The sequence below is a fragment of the Ochotona princeps genome, chromosome 25 (assembly GCF_030435755.1).
Source record: "Ochotona princeps isolate mOchPri1 chromosome 25, mOchPri1.hap1, whole genome shotgun sequence".
Lineage (NCBI taxonomy): Eukaryota > Metazoa > Chordata > Mammalia > Lagomorpha > Ochotonidae > Ochotona > Ochotona princeps.
Window position 1 is genome coordinate 33,784,530 of NC_080856.1, and position 19,090 is coordinate 33,803,619.

The 19,090-nt window shown below is 48.2% G+C and overlaps 1 protein-coding gene and 1 pseudogene across 1 annotated transcript in view; one reads left to right on the plus strand and one right to left on the minus strand.

The window, feature by feature from the left end:
- The window catches only part of LOC131483360 (zinc finger protein 260-like), an 88,722-nt gene that overhangs the window by 33,310 nt on the left and 36,322 nt on the right, over window positions 1-19,090 (plus strand). The gene's annotated exons all lie outside the window — the stretch shown is intronic.
- LOC101525086 (transcription factor SOX-2-like) lies at window positions 9,776-11,421 on the minus strand (annotated as a pseudogene).

Sequence of the window (19,090 nt, forward strand, 5' to 3'; positions counted from 1 at the left end):
GACTGGGATGATGACAGACTGAGACGAGAATGGTGGATGGAGAATTACGGGGATGAGTGAGAAGAAGAAAGGATGGGAGAAAGAGCGCTGGAGAGAAAGTAAAAAAGAGGGATACAGACAGAAGCAGTAAAAACAGTGCGGAGAGACGGGATGAGAAAGAAGGAGAGGAAGTCTGGGGGACTACGAAGAGAAAGACTGGGGAAGAATGAAGGACGGGGGTCCGGCGGCGTGGCCTAATGGCTAAAGTCCTCGCCTTGAAAGCCCCGGGATCCCATATGGGCGCCGGGTCTAATCCTGGCAGCTCCACTTCCCATCCAGCTCCCTGCTTGTGGCCTGGGAAAGCAGGAGAGGATGGCCCAATGCATTGGGACACTGCACCCACATGGGAGACCTGGAAGAGGTTCCAGGTTCCCGGCATCGAATTCGCGCACACCGGCCCATTGCGGCTCACTTGGGGAGTGAATCATCGGATGGAAGATCTTCGTCTCTGTCTCTCCTCTCTGTATATCTGACTTTGTAATAAAAATAAATCTTTAAAAAAAAAAAAGAATGAAGGACGGGCGGCAAGAAGGGTGGCAGAGAGAGCTGTAGAAGTGGGAAGGAAAGCTTAGACCAATGGGGACAGAAACAGCGGACATAAGGATTTAAACGCAGCTGCTTTTGGCAGTGAGGGTTCCAGTTACGGTTCCAGCTTTTCCCGGATCCTAAAGAGCATGCCTCGTCATTTTAGTGTTGACGCTGCTGGGCAGCGGCAACAAATCCCTGAAGCGATAAATTCCCATCCAGCTCCCTGCTTATGGAAAGCAGCTGAGGCCAGCCCAAAGCCTTGGGATCCTGCACCCCTGTGGGAAACCTGGAAGAGGCTCCAGGCTCCAGGCTTCAGACTGGCACAGCTCTGGCCATTGCGGCTACTTGGGGAGTGAATCAGTGGACAGAAGATCTCCCTCTGTGCCTCTCTTGTTGCCTATATCTTTGACTTTCCAAATTTTTTTCTTTATAAATATCCCTAAATAGGATGTTTAAAACTGAAACCAAAAGACAGTAATTGTAAGAACAAAATTAAAGAAAAATACAAAGTGCATACATAGAAAATGTAAATATAATATGAATTACATGTATCATTGTAGGTTTTCGTTGGCTAGATTTAACATGGAAAGCCTGCTTCTCACTTTGTCTCTTTTACATGATTGTGAATGTGCAAACAGGAAATCAAACAATGAAGGCAATGGTAGTTAAAGAGTTAAATTTTAAACAGCAACTTGCTAATTATCAATGTTCTGTCCCCTGATTCACTTCCCAAGTGACCGCATGAGCTAGGGCTGCTCAAACTTGAAGCCACAGGTCAGAAATTTCCACAACTTCCCACGTCTTGGGGCTTTTCTACACTGCTTTCCCAGGGCACAGCAGGGAGCTGTCTGTGCAATAGGGCCGCAGGGATTAGAACCGGAACCCATGTGGGATCCCAGCACACTCAAGGCAAGGATTTTAGCAGCTAATGCACCTCACCAGGCCCAGTTCTGCATTTTAAACAGTCAAATGAACTAGTGGAAAGAAGCGCAATAATGGAGAAGAAAAGTCCGGGAATCTATTGAACATTCAGCGTGGTGTATCTGCAGACTCTTGTCACAAATTTTGGGGTTTCCAAACTTGAGCCTGAAGCAGAGAGGGAAGGAGAGGCCAGGAGGTGGATTGACGTGAGAGGCGACAGCGGCCCCTGCTGTTGGAAGGCTCAAGCTGCAAGAGAGTAGGCCACTTCCAGCCTGAGGTGAAGCTTCGCCTCTCCCTCCCATTACTTCCCCTCCCTCTAGAATCCTACCTGAGTGCCCTTTGTGATTGTGATTGGCTGCGCATTCTGTGATATGTGTAGTCAAGGTCTGTGAGAGTGGTCCATTCAGGCGCGCCCAGGAAGCCCTGTGGCAGCAGGATGGAGGTTGTTGTGGGCACCACCATAGCCACGTTGCTGGTTGTGCTGGTGGAGAGGCGCAGGTGGCTGAGCTAGTGCTGCCCTGTGAGCTCCCTCCCTGCAGGAGCCTCTGCAGGACCCCCGACTCGTCTGAAGCTGGGAAGGGTGAGTGTGTGGAACCATCTCCTGAGGCTCCGGGATGGGCAGGCGGGGGCCAGGAGGGGGATCTTGGGGTCCTCACTCTGCAGCACTGACCTTGAACACTAGGACTCCCAGTTGAACCCATTGTGCAGTGAGGAGGGATTGAGTGCCCAGGGACAGTTCGACCTTCATGTTGGGCATGATTTCCTTTTTTTTCTTTATCACAATTATCGTTTTATTTTGCCATGATTGTCTTGATTTGAGCAACAGCATCTCCAACCTCCATTTCAGTCCTCAGTGAAGCTCCTCCTAAGGGTCTGGGGCAGTTTTCTTGTTGCTAACACCAGAGCAGCACAGACTCCAGCAGTTAGAACAAACAGCCCTGTTTTCCTCCGAGTTTTGCTGCAAGGTTGAGGGGCAGCATGTGGTGCTGGCACTGTGCTTGGCAGAGGCCTGGGGTGGCAGGGCGACCTTGTAGACAAGCCAAGGGGACTCACACAAAGGGGCTTCTCTAGAACCTGACGAAGAAGCTGTGAAGGCAGCACTACTGGTTTATACTGATGGCTTCTGATATTTTGTCATGCATTGGCTTAAGTTCTCATGATTGGGATTAAATGTCCCCATGAGTTGTAAAGGGCACAAGTGAGGCTCAGCAGAGAGCATTAAGGCAGAGAATAAATCTCTGAATGTCCAGAACTCTTGTCTCAATGCCAAGTGCTGCTCTCTGTCCTGAAAAATCACAACAGGAGTACTATTTCCTCCAAAATACAATTAAATAAGTTGTCTTTTTTTTTTTTGTAATTCTATTTCACAAAGTAATTAATAGGTCTTTAGAAGAACTGTTTGCTGTGAACATTAGGTGTGGGAGAAAAGCAGTGAGATGTCACTTGACGCAGCACAGGAAGGCCTCACTGCCCTGTGTGAGCATGTGTGACAGTGCTTAAGATGACATTGGCGGGCCTGGTGCGTTAGTGCATGGGTTAAAATTATCACCTTTAATGTGGTGGGATCCCGTATGGGCACTGGTTCTAATCCCAGCATCTCCACTTCCTATCCAGCTTCCTGCTTGTGAATTCTAAAAACAGTAGAGGGCGGCCCAAAGCCTTGGACCCTGAAGCCTTGTGGCTGACCCAAAGCAATTTCTGGTATCCTGGCTCGCAATAGCTCAGCTCCAGCTGTTGCAGCTGCATGGGGTGTGAATCATTGGGCAGAAAAGCTTCCTCTCTGTCTCCTCCTCTCTCTCTTTTCTCTCTCTCTCTCTCTCTCTCTTTATATATATATACATATATATATGTGGCAAGGAAAATAAATAAAATCTTAAACAAAAAAGAAAAAAACCAAGTTGACATTGGGACTCTTGTGTCTGCATCAGAATGCCTGGGTTTCAGTTCTGTGCAAATGCAGTATGCAGCTACTGCCCAGGCTGGGAGGCAGCAGACAGTGGCTTGGGTAGCAGTGTGTAAAACCTGACTTATTTTCAGTCAATTGGCTGTTGCAGGCATGTGGGAAGTGAGACAGTAGATGAAAAAATCACCCCAGTGAATAAGAAAAAATTAAATTAAGCTTCCAAATTTTAGTTCTTCTCCTTTTACCTAACTTAAGTGCATATATTTCATTAGAATGTCCTCAACTTGAGATCCCCCATTGAAACATTTACAGGACCCTCACTACACTATTTTTGTTTGTCTGAGTAGCTTTCATACTGGTGACAATATTTTTCTTGCTTTTTATTTGTCATATGCTAATTGCAAGTGTTTTGCATATGGCACAATGTTATGTTACAGACTGTGGATAAATTCTGATGGTGTATGAAGTATGGGTAGGGTAGAAGGATTTCTAACATTTGCTCCATATACAGTGATTTTGAGTTTCTCTAGGATTTGGCTTCACTTTTTTCTTTTTATTATTTTTAAAAAGATTTATTATTATTATTTTTATTGGAAAACCACATATACAGAGAGAAGGAGAAACAGAGAGCCAGATCTTCCATCCGATGTTTCACTCCCCAAGTGTTAGCAATGGCTAGAGTTGAGCCAATCTGAAGCCAGGAGCTTCTTCCAGGTCTCCCACATGAGTACAGGGTCTCAAGGATTTGGCCTTCTTCAACTGCATTCCCAGGCCACAGGCAGGGAGCTGAATGGGAAGCAGGGCTGCTGGGAATAGAGCTGGCTCCCATATGGGATCCCAACATGTTCAAGTGAGGACCTTAACTGCTACACTATGGCACAGGGCCCTTGACTTTTTCTTAATCTAGTGTTAACTGAGATCTCTAATCATACTGCTAAGTAGTAGTTACCACTGGCTCAGTAGTTATACTGTTGTATTAACTCATATTCTTTACTGTCAATCGGTGTGTACTTTCCTTTGCCTTTCTATGAGATTTTCCTTTAAAGAATGCTCTGCTCCATTTAGAATCACTGGGAAGAAGCATGTGGTCCTCAAAATTATGTGTGAAAAGCTGCCCCAAACATCCATGCCCATTCTTGTTTTGAAATTATTTCCTTTTCTTTTATCATTTTGATAATAATTCTTGTTAGTATATTTCATTTACAAAAGTCATGGAGAGTTATCTACCATCTACTGATTAAGTCCTTAAAGTCCCTGCAAGATTTTGACAAGGTCAAGCCAAAAACAGGAGCCAGGAACTAAATCTGTGTCCATTTTAGCAGGTGCAAAGACTTGCATACTTGGGAAATTTCTTGCTTGCCTCCAGAGAGTGAGATTGCAGCAGGATGGAATTTGTTGTGGAGCCATAACACAAACTCCAGAAGTCTAGTGTAGGGTGAGTGTCTCCTAAGCAGTTTCTCATCCACTCTACTAGATGCCCACATCTCCTCATTTTAACTGAATATGTTAGTTGGTGCATATTCTGTTCTCTATTAACAGACCAATATGTATCTCCTAAATTTTTGTTTGAGTAGTTTCCCTAGAGTCTGTTAAGTGTATTTGAAGATTATCTCAACCCAATTGTAAATAGCCCTGTCTCATTTCTTTTGAAATTCAGGTATACTCCCAGTTTCTTGAGAAGTTCAGGTATGGTCTTAACTGTTTTTTCAATCTAATGGAAACTGAGAAATGCAAGTCTAATTTTTTTTCTGGTTTTAAGCCCCACCATCACATTCAGGGTACTTGAACATTGTCTTGTGTGCTTCCCTCAAATAACTTTTCTTTATTTTCATTTTCATCTGAAATACTTTCTAATTACTGCAGAGATGGAATCAGTCACATAAAACAAAAAGGCACGCCTAAAACACACACACAGTTGTTGGAAGTAGCATCCATACTGCAAAGACTAAGAGATCAAACAAAATGGTAAAAGTTAGTCTATTTGGTGGTAAGAAAAAAACTCCTAGCTCTTGGCTCCTGGATTTGGATTGGCTCAGCTCTGGCTGTTGCTGCAACTTGGGGACTGAACCAGTGGATGGAAAATCTTTCTCTCTGTCTCTCCTTCTCTCTGTAGACCTGATTGTCCAACAAAAACAAAATCAATCTAAAAAAAAAAAAAAAACCTGTGATGTCACAGGATTCTCCCCTAGCACACACACACGTATATGTGTGTAGAGAGTCTGACAGACAAGAAAACACATTGATCCAAAGGGCTTGAATGGATGGGAGGACAGTTCCTTGTATTTCTTCCCTGCACATAACAAAGATCCAGACTGGACAGCACCAAGTGGCCCATCAGGCTCTGTGTTGGCCCTTCTTGCACTGTTACAGACCTACCCACTATTATTGGTGACTTTCCGGGAAGTTCTAAAATAACAGCATCTTCTTCTTCTCCTTTTGTTAATAGTATTTTTTAAAAAGATTTATTTATTTTATTACAAAGTCAGATATACAGAAGGAGGAGAGACAAAGAGGAAGATTTTCCCGTCTGATGATTCACTCTCCAAGTGAGCCGCAACGGCCGGTTCTGTGCCGATCCAATGCCGGGAATCAGGAAACTCTTCTGGGTCTCCCATGTGGGCGCAGGGTCCCAATGCATTGGGCTGTCCTCTCCTGCTTTTCCAGGCCACAAGCCGGGAGCTGGATGGGAGGTGGAGCTGCCGGGATTAGTACCGGCGCCCATATGGGATCCCAGGACGTTCAAGGTGAGGACTTTAGCAATTAGGCCGTGCCGCTGGACCCTGTTAATAGTATTTTGAGACTCAGATTTTTTCTGTTAGGTTTGACAAGCAGGCTGGGGCACAGAAAGTGCCTCCTGGGTTCATCTGATCTGGCAGTGCCAAGGCTGGTTGATGGAGTGGGTGTGTTGTGGGGCATGTTACTCTGGCCAAGCCAATCTATCCCTAAAGCAAGCTGCAGGCAGAATGCCTGGAGAAGCCTGAGGGAGGCATGACAGGCTGGCTAGAAGCACATGCTTTGCCAGCTCTGAAGACCTGTGTTTGCTGCAGCAGCCAAGGTGGGAATGCTAGATGTGCTGTGGACCCAGGGAGAGTGAACCTATTCCTGAGGAGCAAGATGGAGGACCGGGGTGTTAGGGTCCTTGGCAGATCCAGTCTAGAGCTGGTAGACTGCTGCAGTGCCATAGCCCACCCATGGTGCACCCATTGTAAACATGGCAGCCTACTGTGGCTGTCCAACTCACCTGGTTCCTAAGGCTGTATAACTCACTCTTTCATAAAAACCCATCTAACTCTCATGTTGAAGTCACTCTTTAAAGGAAGGGAGAGCTGACCCAGGCTGGATCGTTGGTTTAGCTGACTCCTTCATAAACTTTGCTGTTCAGCAAACATGCTGGGGCCACAGGATTGTGGACAGAACGGGCCAGGCCCTGGGCTGCACTTGTTGAAGAGAGTCTCAGGGACCCAGCCAAGTGGCCTAGCAGCTAAAGTCCTTGCCTTGAACATGCCAGGATCCCATATGGGCACCGGTTCTAATCCCGCATTCCTACTTCCCATCCAACTCCCTGTTTGTAGCCTAAGAAAACCTTGGGACCCTGCATGCCTGTGGGAGACTGGAGAAAGTTACTGGCTCCTGGCTTCAGATTGGTTGAGCACCAGCCATTGCGGTCACTTGGGTTTGAATCATCAGACAGGATCTTTCTCTGTCTCTCCTCCTCTGTGTCTTCTGACTTTATGATAAAAACATAATAAATTCAAGGGAAAAAAAGAGAGAGAGGGGCTTGGACTACAGACATCCACCGTTTCCTGGCTTCTCTGTCCACATTCCATTACTGCTAGGCCTTACCTCTCCCAGAACTCCAGAAAATACACAAATTAGAAATACAAAGCATCTTAGAATTAACATCTTTCCTGTCCCACTCAAGCAGTAAACAGATTGTGAGGAATAGACACATACAGGGGCCATGTTCAGGGGCTACCTGGAGACCTAAGACCAACCAGGTACTGGGGAGACCAAGAGTCAGAGTGCCAGAGCAATGGAAGCATGTGACCAAGACAGTGAGTCCCTGTCCTGCTATCAGGGGCCATTGTGGGGGCTTGTGAGGGGAGTGGTTACACAACAATGCAATACCTGCCCCTATTAGGTTGCAGATAGGTGAGCATACCAGATGGGCAGGAGAAAATATCCAGGTAGTGGGATGGGGAGTGGCTTCCAAACTGGTGACTCTGAACTGCCTGCCTAGCCCCACAACATTGGAGGAGGAAGCCACAGATTTCAGCCTTTTATTTCTGGTTGATGCAGCAGACATTGCTGCCCATTGTGAAAAAGTTTATTTCTCTCTGCCCTTGGGGTGACTCATGTCAACCCCTCCCTGAGATGGTGCTGAATGGACACAATTTCCATCTTTTTCATGGGTCTTCTTCCCTTGGAGTCCCTCCTGCTGCTAGTGCAAGCCACCTTCCTTCTGCTCCTTAAATAAACCCTGCTTTGCAAACTAGAGTTGACTACATGACCATTTTTTCATGAGACAGGAAATAGGTTGTTGCAGTGTTTCGTGTTGATTTTCCTATCACCCTAGCCTGCTTTGCCTACAACAGTGGGAAGGCTATGGGGGCAGGCAGGCTAGAAATGAGTGTAGTGGGGCCAAGCCCTCCTGGCCCTGGAGGACATCCAGGTAGACTAGGTGTGGCAGGATGACACTGGAGGGTTAGGTAAAGAGGCAGCGTGGGCATGTTGTGTGGCAGGGGACTCAAGGTGTGCAGGCTGGGGATGCAGGGTCACTGGCAGAAGGGGCCCAGCCCTGGAGTGGCTGGCAAGCACACTGCCTGCTGAGGGACTGAGATCATTCGCTAAGCCCAACTCGCTCTCGAGCTGCTGACAGTGGACAGTGTGGCAGTGCTCTTGGAATAGAGCCCAGGCTGTCTAACCGAGCCTGGCCGTGGCCGGGCACGTGGGGTGATGGAAGGTGTTATGTTAAGGAAGCCCTTCACCACCTCCCCCCCGTCCATGCAATTCAGCCTGGCTTTGAAATGGAGGACTACATTCTGTAGGAGCAGGGACACCAGCCAGGATGACTTGGCTATGAAGCAGATGGCAGGCAGAGAGGGGCACACAGTGTACTGGTTTGTCCAGCTTGTTCCTGGAATAGTGGCCAGTGGGCTCCTAGGGTTCTGGGCTTACTGCCATGACCCATTGGCTCTGAAATGCATGGTGTGCATACTAGGTGTACATGGGGATACCAACCAAACAGCATGAGGGGTTGAGCAACCTTTGAGCTAGGGCTGAGGGGTGCACTGGCCTAGGCAGCTGGAATGATGTGGCCCTGGAGCAGATGGAGTGCATGCTGAGGGCCAGGAATGCTGTCTGAACAGGCCTGGCCTTTGATCAGTGGTAGGGGGCAATGGTGAGGTTGTGCTAGAGGCACGTGGATCAATAGTTGAGCCCACCTGACCCTTGAGTGACTTGCAAGCAAGCTGGGAACGTGGGACAGGGTCAAGGGGGGAGGTCAGGATTGTCACCAGAGTGGACTTCCGGCAGGCTGGGGGCACAGGGGATACCAGCTGAACTGGCCAATCCTTGCAGTAGTGGTCTATGAGCTTCTTGGCAGGGCAAGGCCCCACATGCAGCTTGGTCTGTGAGCAGCCTGTTGGAGGTGCCGGGTGGCTGGCAGTGCCCACCTGGTTCTACAGCAGCAAGTGGAGCAGTGGGGCAGGTGTGTTGGTTTCTTGGGCTGAGTGGGCCTGGGCCTGGAGCAGCTGGAAGCCTAGAGGTGCAGGGGTCATCAGCCTAGCCTTGGGATCCTGTACCTTTGTGGGAGGCCCGAAAGGGCTCCTGTCTCCAGGCTTCATATTGGCTCAGCTCCACCCATTGTGCTCACTTGGGGAGTGAATCATCCAATGGAAGATCTTCCTCTCTGTCTCTTCTGCTCTCTGTATATCCACTTTTCAATTAAACAAAAAAAAGTTGTGTGTAGTTTTCTTTTATTTCAGATCTACACAAGGTCCATTCCCCAGGCCCTCCCCAGTCCACCCACGAGCCAGTTTTTTTCCGTACAAAAATAGTCCCCCCCCCCCAAAAGAAGTCCAGCATCTCTAAATCTTTTATAAAGTTCTCTCATTGGCGACGCAGGTTTTGTGTTGAGTGTAGAAGGGATTGGTGGTCTCCTCTGAAGCTGTCATTTGCTCTAATGAAATGTTCTTTGTCACATACCAGGATTTGTGTTGCATGCGCTTGTTTTTTTCATCATGCTTCCTTCTCACTCTACTTTTGCACCCCTCCCATTTCCCGGGTTTTTGTTTGTTTGTTTCCTTTTCCCCACTATCACCCCCAAACTCCCCTTCCACCCTGCCCCATGGCCTTCTCCAGTCCTTTGTCTGGCGGGCCCCCTCAAATGTGCGAGAGGGGCAGTGTGCCATTAATGGCCGTGCTGGACACCGAGCTGCTCTGGTAGTGCTGCGACATGTGCAGTTGGCTTGGCGCCGGGGAGGTACACACTGATCATGTTCTGGAGGTTCCTGGCCTGGCAGGGCTCCCTGGAGTAAGAGGAGGAGGTAACCACGGAGGGGCTGGAGCTGGCCTTAGACTTGACCACCTAGTCCAAGGAGCCTAGCACCATGCCAGGGGTGCTCTGCTGCAAGTAGGACATGCTGTAGGTGGGAGAGCCATTCATGTAGGTCTACAAGGTGATCATGGAGTTGTACGGCAGGGTACTGACATCATAACAGTGCAAGGGCTGCATCTGAGCCACGCCATGCGTGTTGAGGCCCAGGTGCTGCGGGCAGCCCAGCTGGTCCTGCATCATGCTGTAGCTGCCATTGCTCCAGCCATTCACGTGGGCATAGCTGTCCATGCGCTGATTCACGGCTGCTCCCAGGCCAGCACCCACCCCAATCCCGCTGGCCATGCTGTTGCCTCTGGGAGCCAGCATCCCGCCATGCTGCGTGTACTTATCCTTCTTCAAGAGTTTCTTGCTTTTCAGCCATGGCGCATATTTATAATCTCTGTGTTCCTTCTTTTGCAGCGCCCACAGCCACTTGGCCTCTGTGGTGAACGGCCGCTTTGCCATCTACCACTAAGTTTCCCCTCGGGGCCCAGGTGGTTGCTGATGTCAAAGTTGTGCATCGTGGGGTTCTCCTGGGTCATCTTGTGACACTGCCCACGGGAACACACCATGAAGGCGTTCCTGGGCCTTTTGGTTGCTGCCGCCCGCCGCCGCCGTGGTGTTGCCATTGCCTCAGCCTCCCCTAGAATTCGGCTGTGTGCCCAGCGGCTTGAGCTGCATCTCCATCTGTTGTCCATGCGGGCGCTGTGTGCGTGGGCCTGGCCCGCTGGAGGCCGGAGACCCTCTGGGCGGCGGGCAACTCTGGGGGCGGGGAGGCGGGCGGGCAGTGGCGATTGGAGATTGCGGTGTTTGAGGAGACCAGGTGGAGGAGAGCAAATTGGGGAGGGGAGGAAGAAAGGGAACAGAGATGACAGAGAGAGAGAGAGAGAGAAGCGAACTGGAATCAGGATCAAAAAAGCAATGTTTCCCTCTGAAAAGTAATATTTAGGATGAAAAGGACAGATTTAATTTGCTTTTTTAGCTTTCTGTATTTCACTTGCAGTAGAAAACAGTGAATAGCTAAATGAACATTTCATGATTAAGTTTAGATAGAGCCTGGGAGCCTGAGAGATAAGGGGCACCTGCAACTAGCCTGCACCCCTAATTGAGTGGCCCCCTCCCTGTTTATGTTTATGGTTTTGCCCCCCCCCCCCGTTTATAGTTATGGTTTTAGCCTTTGTCCTCCCCATTATGATTTTATGATTTTAGCCTTGGTTTAGCCTTTAAAAAGAATACTATACAATGATTCGGGGTCAGTGTGTCAAGCCTCCTACGTGAGGCCCTGGCCCCAGCGCGCTGGTGATCAAATAAAGCCTCTTGCTTTTGCATCAAGCCTCAACTTCGGTGGTCATTGGGGAAACTCACTCTCTCGAGACAGATGGTAAGGTGTTCCCTGCCGGGAGGCCTTAGAGTGGTAGACATTACTGCCCATTGCGAATAAGTTTCATTCTCTGTGCCTTTGGGGTGACTCATGTGAAACCCTCCCCTCGACAGTACATAAAAGACACGATTTCCACCATTTTCTTCAGGGCTTTCCTCCTTTGGAGCCCCGTCCTGCCACTAGGGCCATCACTATTCTCCTTCCTCTTATTAAATAAATCCTGCTTTGCAAGCTAGAGTTGTCTGTATGAAAACTGTGTCATGGGAGACAAGAAACAAGGTTGTTGCTGCGGTGTTTTGCTTCAAATTCCTTGCAACTCTAGCCCACTTGCCCTGGGGCAGCAGGAAGTCCTCTTGGGCAGACAGGCTAGAGTTGAATGTTGGGCTGCCCTTCTGGCCTGGCCCTGGCAGCTTGCAGAAGGGCTATTAATGTCGGAGAAGCCACTGGAAGGACAAATAAGGTGACAGGGTGGGCATGTTGTGGGGTGGGGGACTGAAGGCATGCAGGGTGGCCAGCAGAAGGGACCCAGCACTGAGGGAGCAGGATCACTGTCTGAGCCTGACTGGCTCTCAGCAACAGATGGTAGACAGTGTGACCGTGCGCTTGGGCTAGAGGTGCACTGGCATTGGCTCACCAAGCTTAACCCTGGATGGGCAAGTGTGGCAATGGAGGGAGCATGTTAGAGGTGCAGCCTTCCCACAGTATAATTCGGCTCTGAAATAGACAACTACAGTGCTGTGGGAGCAGGGACACTGGCCAGGATGACTTGGCTCTGAAGTAGATGGTAGGAGAACAACGGGTGTAGAGTGCACCAGCTTGTCTGGCCTGGCCCTGGAACAAGCGGCTGTGGGCGTCTTTGGTCCTTGGCTTGTTGTCTTGACCCCTTGTCCCTGGAGCACACAGTGTGTTTGCCCGGCATGCATGGGGATACCAACTAAGCCCTCTTGGCCCAGGAGTGGACAGCGGGCAGAGTGGAGTCATTGTTCAAGCACACGTGGCCCTGGAGCACCTGGCAGGCAGGTTGTAGCTGATGGGGTCTGTCCTCAGCCTGGTTTTTCAGTGGCAATCAGGATAGCATGGCCCTGGAAGAGACAGTGGATGGTTGGCAGCCTGGGGACTCACAGGGTGTGGACTGAGTGACCAGCTGACACAGTGGGAGGACTGGAGTTGCGTGGCATGCCGGGGCCAGTGGCCAGCCCAACATACCCAACCCATGAGCAGCAGTGTGAGTGAACAGGATCATGGCCCAGCTCACCTGGCACTAGAGCTGTGGACTGGGCAGACATGTTATGGGTTCATAGTGGAAGGGGAAAAAAAGGCGCATGGCCAGGGCCATTGTGTCCTGGAGTGCCAGGCATGTCCACCGGGTTCACCTATTCTTCCGCAGGGATGGCAGTGGCCAAGCCAACCTGGCCCTAGAGCAGCATGTGGGGTGTCAGGGTAGGTTGAGAAGCGGTGCTAGGGACTTTGGCAAAACTGTCCTGGCCCAAGAGAGGTGCAGCAGTGGCTGTGAGCACTCGAGGTGCTGGCTAAGACCACCTGGCAGTGTTGCAGATGGCTTGTGGGAGGGGTCATTGCAGAGACTCACTGTGGGTCAGCACAGCCTAGCTGTCCCTGGAAGGGCTGACATGCAGGTTATGGTCATTGGGGACCTAGGCACAAACACTTATCCTGGAGTGGCATGTAGGGACAACAACCTAGATGTGAGCCACTCAGCTGCTGAGCAAGCCTGCACATGCAGTGACTGGCATGGTCACTGGGGGTTGAAGTCGCTAGCACTTTCCAGAGGAAACCAGCTACCAGGACAGTGGCACTGGCAGACAGCCTTGCATCAAAAAGAGGCAGAGGCTGTGGTGAAAATCATTCACTTGACTGCTGCTTATTTTTTTTAAAGATTTATTTGTTTTTATTACAAAGTCAGATATACAGAGAGGAGGAGAGACAGAGAGGAAGATCTTCCAAGTGATGATTCATTCCCCAAGTGACCGCAATGGCTAGTGCTGTGCCGATCCAAAGCCAGGAACCAGGAACCTCCTCCGAGTTTCCCGCAAGGGTGCAGGGTCCCAATGGCTTTTTGCTATTCTTGACTGCTTTCCGAGGCCACAGCAGGGAGCTGGACGGGAAATGGAGTGGCCGGGATTAGAACCGGCGCCCATATGGGATCCCGGAGTGTTCAAGGCGAGTATTTTAGCCGCTAGGCCACGCCACCAGGCACGACTGCTGCTTATAATTACATTTATGATGTAATTTATTACAAGGCTCCTAAAAAACAGTGAGGTTGTTTTCTGTGATGTGTTCTCTTCAAATGAATCTTGCTTATTTCGTAGGATTGATTCTAAGCAAAGTGGTGCCCTTTTGTAGAATTACAGAGTGTTCTCTCAGGGGTCCTATTTGGTAGCAACACAAATCTTTTCAACAATGATCCCTGTGCTCACATTGTACCATTTCTCATGGAGTCCACATCCAGAACAGGGTGTCTGAGCTTCTAATTCCATCAGTGTCAGGGATCTCCTGGATTCCCCTCCTCCCCACCTCTGGCCTTTCACTTGACTGGCCATCATTGGGCCACTGCCTTGCTTGTTCAGCATCAATGGTATGATGTGGGCAGGGCAGTGTCTGGTCCGGTGACCCAGCTGGGTGCTGACTGATTCCACAGCAGTGCTGTGAGCTAATACTGGGTTCTGTCAGAGCCACAGGCATATTTCTCAGTCGGAGTTGAGAATTAGCCCAGCCATTCAGTCAGCACTGAGAACAACACAATTGTGTTTCTGGTTGGTTTATTGGACTTTATATAGAGACTCATCACACTTGACTAAAAGTGTACCTGTTAATGAACCTTTCAAAATTTACATTGAACAGGTGTATATATGATTTTAGCCATTTGAAATTATTTAAATGCACATTTTATGCATGTACACATTTTTGTTTCACATGATTCCAACATCACAGAGATTTATACATGTATCATAACAAGATTATTTTTAAAAAAAGATTTATTTACTTACTATTAGAGAGTCAGATTTCAGAGATAATGAGAAACATAGAGGGAAGTCTTTCATCTGCTGGTTCACTCCCCAAGTGGCAGCCTCCACTGGAGTTGAGATGATCCAATGCCAGGAGCCAGGAGCCTTCACCAGGTTTCCCACATGAGTGCATGGTCCCAAGGCCTCGGGCCATTCTCTACTGCTTTCCCAGGCCACAAGCAGGAAGCTGGAAGTGAAGTGGAACAGCTGGGACATGAACTGACACCTGTATGGGATCCCAGCATGTGCAAGGAAAGGACATTTGCACTTGGCTACCACAACTTGCCTAAAAACTATTTTTTACAAGTGCTAATTCCAAAATTTATCTTGTTACAGAAGTTAAATAAAGTGCCAGAATTGGAAGCTTTTGAATTTCTGAGTGTCTGTCAAGAATGCCTTGAAGGCATAAATTATCTGATTGCAATAGGATCTGTTTACATAATAGGGTACAGATCAGATTCTCCTCCTGTCTCTGTATCTTACTTAGCAATAAAAATAAACTAAACATTTTACAAAAAAGCAAAAAATTGTATTTAATCATGAACAACATTGTTCATAGCTTACAAGAGGCTAGTTATTCTTATGTTTATATTTAGACATTTTTTATCTCACTTAAATAAAAAATGTTTAAAGCTTTATTTATTTTTATAGCAAACTCAGAGATACAGATAGGAGAAGAGACAGAGAAGGTCTGATGATTCACTCCCCAATGACCACAACGGTTGAACCTGCCAGGAACTTCTTCCAGGTCTCCCATGTGGGTGCATGGTTGAAGGCTTTGGGCTGTCCTTAACTGCAATCACAGGCCACAATCAGGCAACTGGATGGGAAGCGGGGCTTCCAGGATTAGAACTAGTGCCCATATGAGGTCCTAGAGCATTTTAGGCGAGTAGTTTAGTCACTAGACCAATATGCCAGGGCCTAAATCAAAATTGAAGGTGCAGAAATCTCTGGTTGAATATTCATTGCTTTTGGAGGGCTCTGTTCTAGCAAGTTACTGAACAAGTTTTGAAAGTAACATTTTGGTATGTTTGCCACTAGATGTTATTTAGCTTGTCCTGTACCCCATCCCTCTGGATTAGGGGTGTGTGAGGGTGAAGTATACAAAGGAGAAAGGGAAAAGCTTAACCCTTGGAAAAACTGCAGTTTCAAGCAGAGGAAGAGGGAGGAGGAGGGGGAGATGTGGTTGTGGCAGCTCAGATTCTCAGTGAGGAAAGCTAGCTAGGGAACTTCAGACAGAGGAGGGTGAAGGAAGGAGTGAGATGTGGGAAGTAGGTGGAGCACAATGTGATTTAGAGAGAGGGGAGAGGGTGGAGGGAAATATTGATTATTGATCAAAGTAAATGATGTTGCTGTACAGGCAAGTGGCTTATGCTGTAAGCTTAAGGAATATCCAAGTGGCTGCAGCAGCCAGAGCTGAGCTGATCCTAACTTAGGATCCAGGAACTTCTTCTGAGTCTCCCATGCGTGTAAGAGTTCTTATGCTTTGGACCATCCTCCACTGTTTTTCCAGGCCACAAGCAGCGAGCTGGATGGGAAGTGGGGCCCGCAGGACAGCAACCATTGCTGAAATGGGATCCTTGCAAGTGTAAGGCACGGACTTTTAGTCACTAGGCTACTGTGTCCTGCCCAAATGATGGATTTCTATAATTAGACTGCAAGGATGAGCACAGATCACATTCATGTGAGGTGTTGAAACTTCTGATGACCTATAGTCCCAGGAACAAGGTCAGAGTTATACACATCCAGGCCTGGCTCCAGACATGTAGGACTCGAGACACAAGGAGGCAGACAAGGCTTGTATAAGTTTCTAAAACACAGCACGAAGTACAGACATGTCACATAAACCTGCACAGTAGGTGGGGATCCATTTATAGTCTCAAGTTTGTATTGTATATAGTGAAAACCAGCCATTGTGGAAATCCATTAACAATATTCACACATAATAGGGTTCTGGCACGATGGCTCAGTGGCTAAATCCTCAGCTCGCATGTGCTGGGATCCTACATGTGCACCAGTTCATGGCCTAGCTGCTCCACTTCCCATCCAGCTCCCTGTTGTGGCCTGAGAAGGCAGTAGAGGATGTCACAGAGTCTTGGGAATACCTGGATGAGGCTCCTGGCTTCAGATCAACTTGGGTCTTATATTGTGTCCAATTGTGAAGGGAACGAGCAGATTCAAGGCTTTTCTTTCTGTCTCTCCTTCTCTATTTAAATCTGTTTTTCCTATAAATAAATAAATACCAAAATAAATTCGTGAAAATCATTAAAAACGAAATGGCATGTAAACAATAAACTTCAGGAATATAAACAATTCTTCAGAATACTTGTAATTTTTCACAAGATTATGAGAGGATTTTCTGAAATACTTAGATGTAAGATGTTTTGAAACAGGGCCCAGGGTAATAGACTAGTGGTTGCTTTGTACATGCCGGAATTGCATTTGGGCACCAGTTCCAATCCCAGTAGCCCTGCTTCCCATCCAGCTCCCTGCTTGTGGCTAGGAAAACTGTTAAGGATGGTCCAAAGCCACAAGACCCTGTATCCACATGGAAACTGGGAAGAGGCTCTAGGCTCCTGGCTTCAGACTGGCATAGCTCTGGCCATTGTTCCCACTTAGAGAGTGAATCAGTGGAAGGAAGATCTTCTTCTCTGTTTCTCCTCCTCTTGTATATCTGACTTTCCAATAAAAATTTTTAAAAATCATTACAAGAGATATGTTATAAAACAGAAACCAAAAGCCACACATTATGGAAACCAAGTAATAGAAATAAATATATACTGCATAACACCGGAAATACACATATAATATTAATTACATATATCACTCACTGCTGGTTTTATTTTGCTAGATTGAATCTGGACAAGCCCTCTTCTCTCTGTGTCTGTCACACATTGTTGTGAATGTGTAACCAGGAAATTAAACCCAGAAAGGAAATTGTAGCAGAATGATCAAGGTTTTTTTTTGTAAGATTCATTTATTTTATTGGAAACGCAGATGTACAGAGAGAGGAGAGACAGAGAGGAAGATCTTGCATCCGATGATTCACTTCCCAAGTGGCCCTAAGGGCCAGTACTGTGCCAATCCGAAGCCAATAGCCAGGAACTTGTTTCCGGGTCTCCCTCACATGTGCAGATTCCCAAGGCTTTGGGCCATCCTTGATTGCTTTCCCAAGCCACAAGCAGGGAGCTGGATGGGAAGTGGAGCTGCTTGGATTAGAACCTGCCCCATATGGGATTCCTGCACATTCAAGGAGAGGACCCTAACCATTATGTTATCACGCTGGGTCCAATGATCAAGTTTGAAGCTGCATAACTATGAATGTACACTAATAGCCCTTTTGTGGAGAAACAAATTTAAACAGAGCAGAGAATCAAGCAGGATTTCTGAATAGAAGATCAACATACAGAATCAAATTAATATGTGCTAATAAGAAACAGATATGGAACACTATGAAAATAAAAACACAAACCAGGAAATGAACATGAGTAGCAGAAATGAGATTGAAAAGGTTAATTTATATATTTTCAAGTATAGTTCAGTTGAGCATTTTAAAAGGTCGAGTGGGGCCCAGCGACATGGCCTAGCGGCTAAAGTCCTCGCCTTGAACGCCCCGGGATTCCATATGGGCGATGGATCTAATCCCGGCAGCTCCACTTCCCCTCCAGCTCCCTGCTTGTGGCTTGGGAAAGCAGTTGAGGACGGCCCAATGCATTGGGACCCTGCACCCACCTGAGAGACCTGGAAGAAGTTCCTGGTTCCCGGCATTGGATCAGTGCGCACAGGCCCGTTGCAGCTCACTTGGGGAATGAACCATTGGAAGGAAGATCTTCCTCTCTGTCTCTCCTTCTCTCTGTTTATATGACGTTGTAATAAAAATAAATCTTAAAAAAAAAAAAGTCGAATGAACTAATGGGAAAAAAAGCAAGTGTAAAGAAAAAAAGTCCCAGAATCTGTTGAACATTCAGTGAGGTGCATCTAAGACTCCTGCCATCTGTTTCTTGGTTTCCAGACTAGAGCATGAAGCAGAGAGGGAAGGAGAGACCAGGAGGTGGACTGATGTGAGAGGCGACAGCGGCCCCTGCTGTTGGAAAGCTGAAGCTGCAAGAGAGGAGGCCTCTTCCAGCTTGAGGTGAAGCCCCGCCCCTAATCCCCCTCCCTCCAGAATCCTGTCTCACTGCCCTTTGTGATTCTGATTGTGATTGGCTGCGCATTGTGACGTCATGCGTAGTCCTGTCAGGGTGGAATCAGGCGCGCCCGGGAAGCCCTGTGGCAGCAGACAGGAGGCTGCTGTAGGGCGCCGCCATCGCCACGTTGCTGGTTGTGCTGGTGGAGAGGCTCAGGTGGCTGAGCCAGTGCTGCCCTGTGAGCTCACTCCCCGCAGGAGCCTCTGCAGGACCCCCGACTCGTGAGAAGCTGGGAAGGGTGAGTGTGTGAGAGCATCTCCTGAGGCCCCGGGGCGGGCGGGCGGGGGCCAGGAGGGGGCCCCCTTGGGGTCCTCACTCTGCAGCACTGACCTTGAACACTAGGACTCCCAGTTGAACCCATTGTGCAGTGAGGAGGAGGGATTGAGTGCCCAGGGACAGTTCGACCTTCATGTTAGGCAGGGTTTCCTTTTTATTGTTTAAAGGTCTTGACTTGAACCACAGCGTCTGGAGCCCGCAGCTCAGTGGTCAGTGAAGCTCCTCCTAAGGGTC